The sequence below is a fragment of the Quercus suber genome, unplaced genomic scaffold (assembly GCF_002906115.3).
Source record: "Quercus suber isolate HL8 unplaced genomic scaffold, Cork oak 2.0 scaffold_166, whole genome shotgun sequence".
NCBI classification, from domain to species: Eukaryota; Viridiplantae; Streptophyta; class Magnoliopsida; order Fagales; family Fagaceae; genus Quercus; species Quercus suber.
In genome coordinates, this window is record NW_027069627.1 from 1,092,620 (window position 1) to 1,111,657 (window position 19,038).

Genomic DNA, 19,038 nt, shown 5'->3' on the forward strand with positions numbered 1-19,038 from the left:
TTTATGTCTTGTTTTTAGGGAATACAACATGGCTAATTAATCACCCTAAAAACTGCTTCCTTAAGGGGAAGACCCCAATTTGAACTTGATGAAATCAAGGATTTCAACAGCTTTGCATTAATGATAATTGGCCCTTATTTTATGGAGGCAAAGATGATATTGGCTGAAACTTTGTGTGTGTTTGGGACTAGATTATAAGCTAGTTTTTTATTTATTTTATTTTATTTTATTTATATATATTGGCTGAAACTTTCTATCCAGTTCTTGTTCTAGAAGAGAAAATAATTGTGAAGTAAAGAAAAGTTACTATTACAAAAATATATAAGAAAATGGAAATAAGAAAACATAATATATACCATACTATGGTTAAAGATATTAGGTTTATAAGTAAATTATGTGCAATGGTCCAATAGATCTAATTATGTTGTAAGCTCATGTAAACCTAACTCTAGCCTCTATATATATACCATACTTGGGTTCATTATAATCTAGGAAGTACGTACACTTCATGGGGTGTCATACCCATATTAAATTTGTGTCCTGCTAGCCGTGTCATATTATAATTTTCAAAAATTTCTTGTGACGTAGTGTTGTACCCATACCCAAATCTGTATCCATGCTTCCTATATTGTAATGCACAATTGAGAATACAATAAAGATATATTTTCTAGGGCATTATACTGTGAACGTAGGCCATAAGTCCAACAAACATATTTGAGCTCACTATGACCCAATTGATGATTTCAAATGAGGGGCAAAGACCTATAAAAGGGCACAAAGAACCAGAACAAAGGTACGTAACTCATATGTGACATATGCACTACAGTTCTCTAGCCAAATAGCAGTTCTTTCGTACAATCAAGCTTTGATCTTACTGACTAGCTCGCCGGAGGCCCTTTGGCACACACCACCCCGGTGTGCTCCAAGAACTTTATCCTTTTTTGTAGTATCTCAAAGCAGTGTGTTGATGTTGTCCAGCCATATAGACAAGGAGTTCAACTGAGGATTTTTTGCATTATCATATGTATGTATGTATGTATGTATGTATGTATTGATTTTAGTAATTTGGTTTAATAAAATTTCACTTAGCCCCCTTAAACAATATCAATGATTTTTTTTTTAAAGGATATAAAAAAAATTATTGATCTAAAATCTAGAACAAATTTAACAAGCCAAACAAATTAGCCCAACAACAAAATTTATCAGTAAATAAATTTTATAAGCCAAAAAATTTGGCCCAACAACAAAATTTATCAATAACAAACTTAAACTCAAATAACAACCCAAAAAAAAAAACCCACACAATAATTTTACCTAAATTTTTTTATTAAATCTCTATATAATTAATTTTAAAATGTGTAATGCATGTATTAAGAGTTAAGACACATAGCGCACACAATTAGTATGGTGTGTAAATGTTATTATATTAAAATATAAAATTATGATATATAAGCAAAATAATTAAATAAATATTGAATTTTATTTTGAAATACTTGAAACTTTGGTAATCGAATTTCAGTTGAAGTATAATTTCACATTTCTTGAAAGTCAAATAATAAAATTGTATATAAAGTAAACTATTTTTGAGTTTAATTTTTGATAAACTATCTTTATATTATCAACAACAACAAAATTAATTTTAATAATTAATGAGAGTGCAGCACCTAAAAACAATTCCCACTTTGTGCAATTATAACTTGTAGAACCCAACTTTTATTATAGTATATGATATTATTTATAAAAAAAGAAAAAAAGAAAAAAAAAAGATCTCTTTGTATACACATTTTTGAATGGTTTAAAATATTCTTACACATTATCTTTAAAAACTTTCAAAATTATTGGGTCATAACATATTTGGTATTTCATTCGGCTCAATTTTTTGTCACATTTAAAATATGATATAAATTAAACTATGAAAGAAGCAGTCAAAGCATTTCTATCGGGAAATGTGAAAAAACAAAAAATGCATTTTACATTACCAAAAAAAAATCTATTTATCTATTTTACATAACCACTATAACAACATGCCCTATAAGTTATATCTCATTCTTATTTTTCATTCACCACAATAAAATAATATATTTTATAAATTTCTACGCATACCAACATTATTTTATGTTATACAGATTAGTTCTTTTATTTTGGATCAATAACGTGTTTCATAATTTTTTTGGGGCGACTCTTTTTATTTTTAGTGCTGCGCACGCCAACACTTTAAAAGTATAAATTTTCTAAACTTACATACCAACAAAAATCTTGCATTAATTAAGAAGCTTTTTTTAAAGGAGAATGTATTAATTGAGAAGCTTAAATAACGTGTTTTGCTTAAAAAACAAATGTCATTCTTTTTTTTCTTCTTTTTTTTGATTAAAAAAAAAAAGTCATTCAAACCTAATTAAAAGAAGTCCTAATTTTTTTTTTTTTTGAGGGGAAAATAGCGAAACTTTATTAAACTTTGGTGGAATATCTTTCATCCACACTAAAAAAATCTGGAATGCCAATGGCATATCTAGCTAATGACTATGAGTCTATGAGTAACAAAATTACCTAAAAGAAGTCCTAAATCATTTCCAATTCTCTACAAAACAGTCAATAAACTGCAAATCAATAAATAATCTAGGGTTTGAATGGTTCTTTAACAAAGCTATACTATATTTTGTTCTTACTTGTAATAAAATAATCAAGATGGAGAAACTTATAGATACATTGACTTCCAATTCAGATCTTGGATCTTCATCTAAGAAGAAAAATGATTTCTTGTTACTATCCTAACGATAATGGCCAAATTTCCTTATATGATTGGCAAAATGTGACATTAATTGATGTCTTAGCATAATGGTAAAGAACAAATCATTATGGAGGTTCAATCTTTTATACTATTTATAATAAAAATAAAATAAAAATTATCACTCTAACACTGGTCATGGGTATTTGATAATAATAATTTTCATTTTTGTGCAAAAGATAGACATTTTGTAATTTTATATGCAAACAAAGTAATTAAGTTGGGATCAACAGCCTTATAGCTTTAACTTATACTTTCTAGTATTTTCAACCAAAATGTATGGTTAAAATTCTTCCTCTTTGAAGTATTGAATTATTTTTTATTTTATTTTATAAAAAAAAAAGAAAAAAGAAAAAAAAAAGAAAGGAAGAGTAGTGGGTAGGAATGCTACCTAAATGACCTCAATAGAACCAAATAGTGATGTGAGATGAGCTGGTTCGTAGTTACCCTTCTTGACCAACCACTTACAAGCATGCATACTCAACCAATTGAACTAACATTAACCCAGTCACCCAACGTGGCTATGTCTATTTTCTTCAAAAGAGGGTGTCCCCCCATTCTAGTAAGGTGGCCAATAAGTCAAAACTCAACGAGACTATATTATTCTTGGAGGACTTTTGATGCCAAAAGAGTTTGGGCAAAAAGGTCGCAACACATGTTAATTATAAATGATAAAGATTGCCCCCAAGAAGTGCGAGGACTTTCTCCCAGTCTCCAGATGTGGCGTAATGAGTAATGACCCATTGAGCATCATTCCACCAAAAACAACCAAGCAAATAAGGAAAATTTTTGATTTTTTTTTAAAAATATATATTTCCTTGTTACAGGTGGTAGGGGAATTTGACATAATTTTTTCTAATAAAGAAGACTTAGCAATACTATTAATTTACAAAATTTTTAAACAAAAATAAAAAATAAACATTGTGTAGTTGGTTTTTGTGGACTAAGGCTAATGGTTTGGGTTTTATGATTATTTATTATAACTAGTATTATACATGTGCGATGCATGGTTTTATTTTCAAAATTATATATAAATAAATTGAAAGTATATTAATAAGTAGTGAGCTACTTGACACTTTAATTTAATAATAATAATAAAAAAAAAAAAAAGGAAAAAGAGAGAAAACCGACTAAAGAGAAGGAAAGATAGAAGAGTGACTTCACTGTAGCAGCTGACATTTGATTGTGCTTTACATTTTTTTTTTTTTTTATAAATTTCTGCCCTCCTTAACTTCAAGTCCTGACTCCGTACATCCATATACACTTTCTTGGATCTTGGAATTCAAATATGATACAGTTGTCACATATTAGATCGCGAAGGAAGAAAATAATTATTTGATTTTGAAGGAAGAAAATAATTATTTGCTTTTGTTATTATTACTAGATTTATGATTGTAAGTTGTGACTAAATATTTATTACTTGATTTATGGTAATATTATAATTTTTGATATATGGGAATTGATAAAGGTTATGCAGGTTAGATATGGCCTATTAATCAAACAGATTATTCTGGTTAGTTATGACCCTTTAATTAAACTGGTTATTAAATAGGTCATTTGTGTCAACCCTAACATGGTCTGCTAATTAAACAAGTTAAACATGTCGTGTTAGGTTACCGTTTAATAAACAAGTCGTGTTAGAGTTGAAAAATCCTAACCTGTTTTCTAAATGGGTTGAGTTCGTGTTGACCTATATAACATTATACTCACAACTCAATCCAACACGAACTTAACACGCAAACATGAATTGCGGCCCTCCTTCCCCCTCCAACCTTTCCAAAACATCCTTAAATATAGCATTTATTTTTTTAATGAAGGCATAAAACATTTAATTATACCGTGTTATATATATATATATATAGATTATGGTATAATATAAAAACTACTCACAGTACTTGGTTTTTCACAGCAACTAAAATTCAATTTTCCCATATCGTACAAAACAAATTCGTGCACACCATCTCAAAGCAATGTGTCCATATTTTAAACTAAAACTATTTATATAAAAAAAATTACTTAATTCTTATGACATATACCAAATACTTTCTCATCCCCTTGTAATATATATTTTTTTTCTTCAATATGGTTTTTGCATAGTTTCAAATTTGAGTTTTTACTATAAACTCAAGTTTTAAATATTAGAACAAAAAAAAAATTGAATTATCTATATATATATATATATATATATATATTTTTTTTTTCTTTCTAAAAGCAATCAAGGGAGTAAAGTGGTATACAACTTTTGAAGTATATTGTTATACTTTTAACCCTTTTACACTGATTTATTTTTTTTAATTTATTTTGACTAATCAAATAACATGTTTGACTTTATGAATTAGATTAACCTCTTGAATTTTTTGTTATTAGTTATGAATTTATTATTTTTGTTTCTTTAATATATAATTCTTTATTTGTTTTTATTAATCTCTCTCTCTCTCTCAAGAGTAAAATAACCAAAAAATATAGTGAAATTTGCAATACAAAGAGAAAATAATTGAGAAAGATGATATGTACTCATTGATTAATTGTTGGCAAAAATTGGCTGTAAGGTGTAATATTCCCTATAGAGATAGTGCGCTAGTTTTTTGGAAAATGACCGTGTGGTCTCTTTTTTTTTTAATAAAAAAAATTAATTAATTAATTTTATATATATATATATATATTTTGAACTTATTTGTCCTCATTTATTTTTTAGTTAAAGCTAATGTTTTTTTATTTTTTATTTTTTTTTATGAGAAATAGTTTAAATGTTAAATACGTTGTTGTGATATTTTGGAGAGTACAAATACATTACATTAAAGTGGAAGCTGAGAAAATTTTCAATCAAGAATCCAAATTAGATTCTAAGTCCAACTGAAATTGACGAAGTGATCCAGTCAGTAGCTTTGGTGGTCACTGATGATATGAACAGTAGTTTGATCAGCGCTTTCTCTAGAATAGAAGTTGAGGTTGCTTTGAGTCAAATGGCTCCCCTTAAAGCACCGGTCCCGACGAAATGCCCCCCATTTTTTTCCAAAAATTTTGGAGTGACATTGGTGATGAGGTGGTCCAAGCCATGTTGTCATGCCTTAATTCTAGTAAGCTCACTCCAGGTCTGAACCACACTTTCATTTCTCTTATTCCTAAAGTTAAAACTCCCGAGCATGTGACTGAATTTCGCCCCATTGCACTTTGCAATATTTTATATAAACTTGTTTCGAAAGTGTTGGCTAATAGGTTAAGAAAAGTTTTGCCTCATATCATCTCCAAATCTCAAAGTGCCTTCCAATCCAATAAGGCAATTTCAGACAATGTCTTGGTGGCTTTCGAGTCATTACATCACATGAAACGCAGGAAGAAGGGCAAAGTGGGGCACATGGCTTTAAAGTTGGATATGAGCAAAGCCTATGACAGGTTGGAATGGGCTTTTCTTAAAAGGATGATGAAAAAAATGGGTTTCCATTTGAGGTGGGTGGGGTGGATTATGGAGTGTGTGCAGACAATGACTTATTCTGTTTTGATAAATTAATGGTGAACCCATAGAACCCATTATTCCTATGCAGGGCATTTGACAAGGACATCCCCTTTCCCCATATCTTTTCTTACTTTGTTCTGAAGGTTTGAATGGTCTCATTGAGAGAGCAGTGGAGAACAAATATCTTGAAGGGTTCTCTCTTTGTAAAAATGGTCCAAAAAATCTCATTTGTTGTTTGCTGATGACAGCCTTCTCTTTTGTCGTGCTAGAGTGGAGGATGTGTCCATGATCCAAGAAATTCTTGGGAAGTATGAACATGCTTCGGGGAAAAAAATCAACTCCAACAAAACTACAGTCTTCTTTAGTGGTAATGTGCCAAATGCAGCCAAACTACAAGTACAAAATCTGTTGAGGGTTCCTAAAATAAGAGAATATGAGAAATATTTGGACTTGCCAGCAGTGGTTGGAAGAAATAAAAAAGCAAGCTTGAATTTCATAAAGGATCGTGTTTGGGGTAAATTACAAGGTTGGAGGGAGAAACTTTTATCTTAAGCCGGCAAGAAGGTTTTACTCAAAGCAGTGGTTCAAGCCATCTTGACCTTTGCTATAGTTGCTTTCGATTGCTGGTGAGTCTTTGTCAAGATATCGAAGCACTTGTTCAAAGATTTTGGTGGGGCCAAAGAGGAGATCGTCGAAGAATCCATTGGAAGAAGTGGGAGGTGCTTTGCAAACCTAAGGATGAAGGCGGCTTGGGGTTTAAAGATTTGGGCAAGTTCAATGAGGCCATGTTAGCAAAACAAGTATGGAGATTGGTCCATGATCCGAGTTCTTTATTCTATAGGGTGTTTAAGGAAAAATATTTTCCCCAAGGATCTATTTTTAAAGCTACCTCTTCGTCGGCATCTTATGCTTGGAAAAGCATCTTAAGGTCAAGACAGCTGATTAAAAAAGGAGCCAAGTGGAGGCTGGGAGATGGGCAGAGCATTAGAATTTTTATTGATCGGTGGCTGCCAAAAGGTGATGGAAAGGTCTTTATTTCTTCCGATGAGCTTCATCCGTAGGCCAAAGTTATGGAACTCATTAATCCAAGTTCGGGTTCGTGGAATGTACAATTGATAGATCATTGCTTTCACCCACCAGATGCACTTCGGATCAAATCACTCCCACTTTGCTCAACCTGATGTTTTGACTTGGCCCTATGAGAAGTCAGGCACCTATACAGTTAAATCTGGATGTAAGTTGCAGTGTGAAGATTAGGAACGAGAAGGCAATCGCCCTCAAATTAGTGCTGAAGAGAAGAGCTTCTGGAGAGGTCTTTGGAAAATTCAAGTTCCAAGAAAAATTAAACATTTTCTCTAGAAAGCATGTTCGAATTCCCTAGCTACAAAGGTAAATTTGGTGAAGCGTAGAATTCTTAATGATGATGCTTGTCAACGTTGTTAGGTTGCCTTAGAAGATACTCTCCACGCACTTCGGAGATGTGACTGTTTGAAGGAGGTTTGGATGAGGGATTTTAGTTGGGTCTTCAAGTCTAGGGAGGAGCTTGGTTCGTTTACGGAGCTGGTCAAACGAATATTCACGAGACCTGAAACTGTGGCTTTATTTGCTACTATAGTTTGGTTGGTCTGGTACCATTGAAACAAGACCCGGTTAAATGAAACTTCCTTGCCTTTGGGTCAGATCGTCAACTTTGCCTATGATTGTTTGCGGGATTACAAAGCTTTATAGCGCTGTTCCTCCAGTGTCCGTTGTGCTACACCTGTTCATTGGAGCCCCCCTGAACGAGAATGGTGGAAGGTGAATTTCGATGGCGCCATGTTTGGGGAATCTGAAGAAGCAGGTCTTGGGGTGGTAGTTCGTAACTCTCACAATGAAGTTAAGGCTACTCTAACTGAGAAGATTCGTAAACCGCCTTCAGCTGAGATAGCAGAGATGCTGGCTGCTAAACGGGCTACTCTCTTCGCTCAAGAGCTTGGCCTTGAGAAGGTGATATTTGAAGGGGATTCTGAGCAGGTAATAAAAGCCCTTCAATGGGGTGGCTGGGATTTTGCATCCGGGGGTCATCTTATTCGAGACATCTTTCATACTGGAAACTCTTTTATGAGTACTTCTTTCTCTCATGTTTGTAGATGAAGTAATGCGGTTGCGCACGCCTTAGCCCAGAGAGCTAGGCATGCTTTTCACTTTCTGTTTGGTTGGACTCCTTTCCAGTGGATATTGATCCTTTTGTAATATCTGATTGTCAATTTGTGATTCAATAAAGTTTACAAGTTTCCTTCTCAAAAAAAAATTTAACAACATGCCCTACATCTAATTCTTATTTTTCATTCCATCACATTAACATAATATATTTTCTTCCATACCAACAGCAAAACTGAACTCAAAACACCACCACCACTGCAGCTATAATCCAAAACCCAACACCATCCACCCCAGACCTAGTAACTACCCGAGCCAACACCAGTGGCCATTAACTACATGCAAAAACCCCAAATTAAAAAAAAAAAAAAAAAAAATCATTGAAATTTAAGAAACCCAACAAAATCTGAAAACACGCAACAACATGCCAACGTCGTCAACCACCAATGCTAATAATACCAACAACCACACCATAGGCAGTCCGGGGGGTCAAAAGGTTGTAACATATCTCTAACGTGTAAGTCACTTTTTCTCAATTCACATCTTAGTTTCAAATTCCGAACTTAGCAAAAAAGAGGTAGAGGGATAAGTATCACATGAGAACATAAAGATTTATTGACAATCGGTGCTTGTAATTTTTTACAATAATCGAAATTTCATTTTCCCATATCACCACATATCAAAGTTTAAATAAAGTTCATCTCTCATTATACTTCAACTCAAAATTGTGGATTCACATATTTTAAAAATTAAAATAATTATTAAAAACAAAACACAACACTAAGCCATAATGCTTTAGGGGGTGTTTGGAACAACCACTCAAACACACATTTTCAGTTTTTAAACCACATTACACGTATTTCTACACATTTTTTCACCCACACATATTTCCATATATATTTTCAAACAACAAAAAACGTGTTTTAAAGTGTATGTATCAAACACCCCCAATCTCTCTAATAATCTTTTCCTCCCTCCATCCCTCAAACCTTTCAAAGTTTCAAATTCTCAGGTTTTTTCACCCTTTAACTTTACTTCAAATATTTAGAAGAAAAAAATATATAGATAAAAATTTAAATTTTACGTAATTTTCTAAAAGCAATCAAGGCATTTGATATATAGAACTTTCAAGGTGAATTGCTATATTTTTTCTAACATTTTTTACATCGATTAATTTTTTCAATTTATTTTGAGCAATTAAAGTACATGTTTAAACTTCATGTACTTAGATTAATGTCTTGAATTATTGCTTTCAATCTTATCTTTTGATCTTGCCCCTCCTAAATTCAAATCCCGACTTTGCCACTAACCGCAATAACCTAGTAACAACCCAACAACCACCACCCTAGACCCCACAAGCTCCACCAAGTTCTAAATGCTTCGTCCAGCCCACAACCCTACACCAGCAAGCCACAACCATGCTATCCAAATGCCGAGAGAGGAAGAGAGTATAGAGGAGAGAGGGATCTAAGAGTGTTAGGGGCAACGGAGAATGTCAGAGGAGAAAAAGAGGGGTATAAAAAAAGAAGTTTAATATTTACATGATGCGACATTGTTAGCATGTTGTAAATCAGAAATGCAAAATGGATGTCATTAATGTAGATAACATTGTGCATTTTTGTAAGTAGTGTAATCCATTTTGTATTTTTTGGGTTTTGCATAACCCACTGGGAATACTCAATGGTATAATTTTTCACGCCCCATGCCTTTTGCACTTTTTTTTTTTTTTTTTAAATTTGATACAAGATAAAAATTTTATTCTAGAATAATCTAATGTATATTTGTGTGAAACTCTCACCTTGAGACTTGAACCCCGACTCTTACCCCTCACTCTTCTTTCAGCTTTTTGTTCTAAAATAACTACTAATAATTATCTAGGATACACGGATACTCTTTTTCGCTCACGTACTTGTATACGATACATATCGTACTAGTATCATACCAGATACCTCTAATAATAATACACATGCTTAGTCGTTATTTATTTATTTTTAAAACAAAGCTAATACATCCAATATATGCTCATAATATGGCTTGAATACTGATAGATCCTCAAAAATCAGTAGGCTGAAAATCTCGGGCACTGATGATCTTAAGGCTAAGTCCTGAAAGAGCAATCACAAAATCAAAGGAGACCAGTGAAGGCCGGCCAAAAATCCTCTGATGGTAAAGTCAGTGGGCTTCAATTCCAAGTAAAAAGGAAGAGTTTTCAAGATTTACTTGTTTGTGGAAAAAAATGTCTTCCTCTTTACCTCTTCGTAAAGAAATGCTTATATAGTGCACATGGGCCGGTTAGTTTGTTTAATAATTGCCCCTATTATTGAAGAATTTAGAAGATTCGGAAGTAACTTCCATAATTGCCAATGAAGTTATTTCATTTGTACCGGTGCTTCATAACGGTAAGTTTGAAAGACTTGGCTTCAGTATGCTTATGGTCCAACAGACTCATCCATACTTTATTATGGACGAACGAGTCTACGTCCGTCCTTAATAAAGGACGGACGAACTTATTAAGGACGAGCATGCTTTACACATCCCATCTCTTCATTTATTTCTGACGGACGACCCATATAGACAAAATAAGACTTGTGCATTTTCATTACACCATCAATACCGTTGTAGCCCAACCCCCGATAATAAGAGATAGCCCAAAATTGTAAAGATTTTTATTTATATTTTTTATATATTGGTTTCAATATTAAACACTTATCAAGTTATCTATTATTTACTTTTTTTGGATCTTGATTTGTATACTAAACATGAAAGGTTATAAATTTCTTATATTATCTATTATTACTCTTAAATTGATATACTTAATAATATATGAAAAATAAATACTTACTAATATAAAAATACAAATAAGATATATTTAATAAGTAATAATACACGTATCACCGACATATTGTTCCGCAGGTTTTTCCAAAAAAAAAAAAAAAGATGTATCCCTATATCTGTATCCTTATCGTACTTATATCCTTTTCTGTACCTGTGAATTAGATAAATTATGATAATTATCTATACATTTTTTCATGTGCTTATAACTGCTGATTTTTTTTATTAAAAATTGAAAGGGGAAAAAATCTCTTAAGACCGAATAGACGGATCCACCATTTGCACGGCCCTATATGGACGGACCTGATGTGAACGGGCCGGACACGGACGGGCTGAATTATGCTGGGCTAGATTATCCATGGGCCTGTTGAGCCCCTAAGGAGGGATATTTTGGCCCATTCTCGTAAGAGCCCAAATAGAGTCCTTGCGCTAGTAGGACTTCGGAGATCTGGTATACTTGGTAAAAATCTTCCGCGTAAGGAGGAGACTTGTTCATCACGTTTTGGACTCCATGGGAAGAGTCCTAAGCTACCTCTTCGTCGGCATCTTATGCTTGGAAAAGCATCTTAAGGTCAAGACAGCTGATTAAAAAAGGAGCCAAGTGGAGGCTGGGAGATGGGCAGAGCATTAGAATTTTTATTGATCGGTGGCTGCCAAAAGGTGATGGAAAGGTCTCTATTTCTTCTGATGAGCTTCATTCGTAGGCCAAAGTTGTGGAACTCATTAATCCAAGTTCGGGTTCGTGGAATGTACAACTGATAGATCATTGCTTTCACCCACCAGATGCACTTCGGATCAAATCACTCCCACTTTGCTCAACCTGATGTTTTGACTTGGCCCTATGAGAAGTCTGGCACCTATACAGTTAAATCTGGATGTAAGTTGCAGTGTGAAGATTAGGAACGAGAAGGCAATCGCCCTCAAATTAGTGCTGAAGAGAAGAGCTTCTGGAGAGGTCTTTGGAAAATTCAAGTTCCAAGAAAAATTAAACATTTTCTCTAGAAAGCATGTTTGAATTCCCTAGCTACAAAGGTAAATTTGGTGAAGCGTAGAATTCTTAATGATGATGCTTGACAACGCTGTTAGGTTGCCTTAGAAGATACTCTCCACGCACTTTGGAGATGTGACTGTTTGAAGGAGGTTTGGATGAGGGATTTTAGTTGGTTCTTCAAGTCTGGGGAGGAGCTTGGTTCGTTTATGGAGCTGGTCAAACGGATATTCATGAGACCTGAAACTGTGGCTTTATTTGCTACTATAGTTTGGTTGGTCTGGTACCATCGAAATAAGACCCGGTTAAATGAAACTTCCTTGCCTTTGGGTTAGATCGTCAACTTTGCCCATGATTATTTGCGGGATTACAAAGCTTTACAGCGCTGTTCCTCTAGTGTCCGTTGTGCTACACCTGTTCATTGGAGCCCCCCTGTACGAGAATGGTGGAAGGTGAATTTCGATGGCGCCATGTTTGGGGAATTTGAAGAAGCAGGTCTTGGAGTGGTAGTTCGTAACTCTCACAGTGAAGTTAAGGCTACTCTGACTGAGAAGATTCGTAAACCGCCTTCAGCTGAGATAGCAGAGGTGCTGGCTGCTAAACGGGCTACTCTCTTCGCTCAAGAGCTTGGCCTTGAGAAGATGATATTTGAAGGGGATTCTGAGCAGGTAATAAAAGCCCTTCAATGGGGTGGCTGGGATTTTGCATCCGGGGGTCATCTTATTCGAGACATCTTTCATACTGTAAACTCTTTTATGAGTACTTCTTTTTCTCATGTTTGTAGGCGAGGTAATGCGGTTGTGCACGCCTTAGCCCAGAGAGCTAGGCAGTGCCGGCTCAAGGCATAGGCAAGTTGGGCCTAGGCCTAAGGCCCCCCGAAAAAATAAATTTTTCCTTAGAAAAAAAGGCCCCATTTTTCATAATTAAAGGCCCAAATTTTTATAAAATTATATATATATATTTTCTAAAGGTTGTACATTTTTTTTTTATTAGTGATGTTAAAGATATTACAAATTTTACTATTAGCTTACAAATTGTCATATTATTAATCACAAAAAAAGTGATATAAACATTCATTAGTTAAATTGATGAAGTTCATCAATGAGAGACAATATCACATTATATTTTGAACATTTTATAGTGCTTTTAATTAGCACATTTTTCTTTTTCATTTTTATTAAGACTCTCAAAGTACGAGACTAATAGAACCTTAACTCAATTGAAACCCTAAAATATTTCAAAAAGATGTTGCAAAGGTGTTAAATCATCAATTATAGATTAATCTCTCCTAATAGTTTGAGACTTTGATTTTTGTAAAATAATATCCTACAAAGTCATACACCAAGTAATATCTATCTCTCTCTCTTAAAATCAAAATATAAAATTAAAAATTAGATTACAATTTTATTTAACTATGCATCGTCTTATATCCAAAATAAAGTATCTTTTTCAATCGCAATATATTTTTATTTCTTTTTATTAATATTTATAGGTTCAACTATGATATTCAATTCTTTATATGAAATTAACATTAATCTAGTTGGTATTATTTATGTATTTAATGTATTAAATTAACCTTAATTTGATTAGTATTAAATAATTTTGTTTAATTAATATTTACATATTAAAGGCCCNACATTAACATAATATATTTTCTTCCATACCGACAGCAAAACTGAACTCAAAACACACCACCACCACCACCGCTGCAGCTATAATCCAAAACCCAACACCATCCACCCCAGACCTAGTAACTACCCAAGCCAACACCATTGGCCATTAACTACATACAAAAACACCAAATTAAAAAAAAAAAAAAAATATATATATATATATATATATATCATTGAAATTTAAGAAACCCAACAAAATCTGAAAACACGCAACAACATGCCAACGTCGTCAACCACCAATGCTAATAATACCAACAACCACACCATAGGCAGTCCGGGGGGGCAAAAGGTTGTAACATATCTCTAACGTGTAAGTCACTTTTTCTCAATTCACATATTAGTTTCAAATTCCGAACTTAGCAAAAAAGAGGTAGAGGGATAAGTATAACATGAGAACATAAAGATTTATTGACAATCGGTGCTTGTAATTTTTTACAATAATCGAAATTTCATTTTCCCATATCACCACATATCAAAGTTTAAATAAAGTTCATCTCTCATTATACTTCAACTCAAAATTGTGGATTCACATATTTTAAAAATTAAAATAATTATTAAAAACAAAACACAACACTAAGCCATAATGCTTTAGGGGGTGTTTGGTACAACCACTCAAACACACATTTTTAGTTTTTAAACAACATTACACGTATTTTTACACATTTTTTCACCCACACGTATTTCCACATATATTTTCAAATAACAAAAAACGTGTTTTTAAGTGTATGTATCAAATACCCCCAATCTCTCTAATAATCTTTTCCTCCCTCCATCCCTCAAACCTTTCAAAGTTTCAAATTCTCAGGTTTTTTCACCCTTTAACTTTACTTCAAATATTTAGAAGAAAAAATATATAGATAAAAATTTGAATTTTACGTAATTTTCTAAAAGCAATCAAGGCATTTGATATATAGAACTTTCAAGGTGAATTGCTATATTTTTTCTAACATTTTTTACATTGATTAATTTTTTCAATTTATTTTGAGCAATTGAAGTACATGTTTAAACTTCATGTACTTAGATTAATGTCTTGAATTATTGCTTTCAATCTTATCTTTTGATCTTGCCCCTCCTAAATTCAAATCCTGACTCTGCCACTAACCGCAATAACCTAGTAACAACCCAACAACCACCACCCTAGACCCCATAAGCTCCACCAAGTTCTAAATGCTTTGTCCAGCCCACAACCCTACACCAGCAAGCCACAACCATGCTATCCAAATGCCGAGAGAGGAAGAGAGTGTAGAGGAGAGAGGGATCTAAGAGTGTTAGGGGCAACGGAGAATGTCAAAGGAGAAAAAGAGAGGGGTATAAAAAAAGAAGTTTAATATTTACATGATGCTACATTGTTAGCATGTTGTAATAAATCAGAAATGCAAAGTGGGTGTCATTAATGTAGATAACATTGTGCATTTTTGTAAGTAGTGTAATCCATTTTGTATTTTTTGGGTTTTGCATAACCCACTGGGAATACTCAATGGTATAATTTTTCACGCCCTATGCCTTTTGTACTTTTTTATTTATATTTTTTTAATTTGATACAAGATAAAAATTTTACTCTAGAATAATCTAATGTATATTTGTGTGAAACTCTCACCTTGAGACTTGAACCCCAACCCTTACCCCTCACTCTTCTTTCAGCTTTTTGTTCTGAAATAACTACTAATAATTATCTAGGATGCACGGATACTCTTTTTCGCTCACGTACTTGTATACGATACATATCGTACTAGTATCATACCAGATACCTCTAATAATAATACACATGCTTAGTTGTTATTTATTTATTTTTAAAACAAAGCTAATACATCCAATATATGCTCGTAATATGGCTTGAATACTGATAGATCCTCGAAAATCAGTAGGCTGAAAATCTCAGGCACTGATGATCTTAAGGCTAAGTCCTGAAAGAACAATCACAAAATCAAAGGACTCCGGTGGAGGCCAACTAAAAATCCTCTGATGGTAAAGTCAGTGGGCTTCAATTCCAAGTAAAAAGGAAAAGTTTTCAAGATTTACTTGTTTGTGGAAAAAATGTCTTCCTCTTTACCTCTTCGTAAGGAAATGCTTATATAGTGCACATGGGACGGTTATTTTGTTTAATAACCGCTCCTATTATTGAGGAATTCAGAAGATTCAGAGGTAACTTTCATAACTGCCAAGGAAGTTATTTCATTTGTACCGGTGCTTCATAACGATAAGTTTGAAAGACTTGGCTTCAGTATGCTCATGGTCCAACAGACTCGTCCATACTTTATTATGGACGGTCGAGTCTACGTCCATCCTTAATAAAGGACGGACGAAGTTATTAGGGACGAGCACGCTTTACACATCCCATCTCTTCATTTATATCTGACGGACGACCCATATAGACAAAATAAGACTTGTGCATTTTCATTACACCATCACATACCGTTGTAGCCCAACCCCCGATAGTAAGAGACAGCCCAAAATTGTAAAGATTTTTATTTATATTTTTTATATATTGGTTTCAATATTAAACACTTATCAAGTTATCTATTATTTACTTTTTTTGGATCTTGATTTGTATACTAAACATTAAAGGTTATAAATTTCTTATATTATCTATTATTACTCTTAAATTGATATACTTAATAATATATGAAAAATAAATACTTACTAATATAAAAATACAAATAAGATATATTTAATAAGTAATAATACACGTATCACCGACATATTGTTCCGCAGGTTTTTCCAAAAAAAAAAAAAAAGATGTATCCCTATATCTGTATCCTTATCGTACTTATATCCTTTTCTGTACCTGTGAATTAGATAAATTATGATAATTATCTATACATTTTTTCATGTGCTTATAACTGCTGATTTTTTTTATTAAAAATTGAAAGGGGAAAAAATCTCTTAAGACCGAATAGACGGATCCACCATTTGCACGGCCCTATATGGACGGACCTGATGTGAACGGGCCGGACACGGACGGGCTGAATTATGCTGGGCTAGATTATCCATGGGCCTGTTGAGCCCCTAAGGAGGGATATTTTGGCCCATTCTCGTAAGAGCCCAAATAGAGTCCTTGCGCTAGTAGGACTTCGGANAAAAAAAAAAAAAAAAAAAAAAAAAAAAAAACCAAAGCTTGGATCGACGGAAAACCAAAGCATTGGGCGGAGGAAGAAAACGGTGGCTTCAATGATGAAACCCAGAGCTTGGATCGACGAATGAAACCCAGAGCTTGGGTCTGATCGGCGGCTTCAATGATGAAATCCAAAGCTTGGGTCTGATCGGCGAGATGGGTGTTTTGGCGGAATGGGTGGGGAGATCGGCGAGATGGGTCGACGCCGGTGATGGGTCGAAGCTGGGTTGGCGGCTGGGCTGTGAGATCGGGCTGGCGGTGGAGGAAGAAGAGAGAAGATGAGGAAGGTGGAGGAAGAAAGAAGAAGAAAGAGAGAAGCCGGAGAGATAGAGAATGGGAAAAGAATATTTAAATGAGAGATGAGAGAGGAATGTAATAAAAAAATAATTTTTTTTTTTTACCTATGAGCTACAGTACACATCTAAATATAGATGTGTACTGTAGCTGTGGAGCTAAATCTTTTAGATTTAGCTCCACTGCTGCGTAATGTTTTTTGTGATTTTAAGCTAAAAATATAGCATTATATCTATATAGCACCACTGCTGTGAGTGCTCTTATCGTACTTATATCCTTTTCTGTACCTGTGAATTAGATAAATTATGGTAATTATCTATACATTTTTTCATGTGCATATAACTACTGATTTTTTTTAATTAAAAATAAAAAATAAAAGAAGCCTCTGTCTTAACAGTCGAGGGAGAGAGAGGGGACAATTTATGAGATGGTGACGGCGCTTATCAAAAAAAAAAAAAAGAGAGATAGTGACGGAGTAAATGTTTTCTGGCACTGATGGAGACTCTGGAATCACACGCTTTAACTGGCAGAGAGGTAACAGTGGCATAGCCAGTTGGACCTTATCAATTTAGCTTACATCCATTTCCTACTTCGTTTCTTGTCATATATATGTACTCGTATTAAATGAGCCAAACCTAATATTATCGCATGTCGCGGCGTACGTACAACTGAATAATGAGAAAGAATACATGTTGATGTTATATAGTCCAACTCTGAGTAAATAAACTCACTGCCATTTCCGGTGCCACATGCAGCACGACACACTAACACAAATAAGTTAATATACTCACAATAAAGATCAAATATATATCTTTTGGTCCCCCCTAAATTTTTTGTCATCTGGGTAATTTTAATCTATTTGAGTATCAAATCTTATGGTTTAAATTAAGTTTTAAACCTTTTAAAAGCATTTTTCAATGTGCTGCTCTCCATAAAATCCATTAACATTTTTACCTAAAGGAAATCCATCATGTTTGAATCTTTGAACATCTCAAATTGATATAATATTTTTTTTAAGGATGCAGTTAACTGATTGAATAATATACTACTAGTTTTATTACATATTTTGTTGAGGTGATACCAGTAATTTTTATTTTCATATAAGTTTATAATTTTTTTTAGTATAATTTGTAATAACTTGTATTTTCCTAAAAGATTTTAATGAAATGGCAACATCAACAATGTCTATAAGGTTAAATATTTGTTAAACTGCAATTTTGATATTAGATGGATCAAAATAATGAGGATCCAAAAAGAAAAAAAGAAAAAAAAAAGAAAAACAAAAAGTCTTGCACCATAAAATAATGAAAATGTCTACGCTAAACTAAAAATTAAATTTTATAGGTCAAACAATGACATAAGACATAATAATTAAATGAGCTTATTTTGTTTTGAAGTAGAAAATACAATTAAAACAAACAGACTTTAAAACTAGCACGCGATCATCTTTTTGTACTCTATAATTAAGGATCGTCCACGCCTAGTTATTATATTTATAGCGTTAGAGGCGGACTATCTGGGCTTTTGCCCTTAATTTTTTTTTTATTTAGCAATTTGCCCTTGTTTGCAAACTATATAGGAATATGCCCCTGTTTCAATACTCGATAATCTTAAAATCGAGTTTCTATGAAATACTCGATCTATAGAAAATCGAGTTATGCCCAATCAAATTAAAAAAAAAAAAAAAAAAAGAAGCATAGAACTCGATTTTAGGGAGATCGAGTTTAAAAACGCCACTATAGGGCTTTAAAACGTCACTAT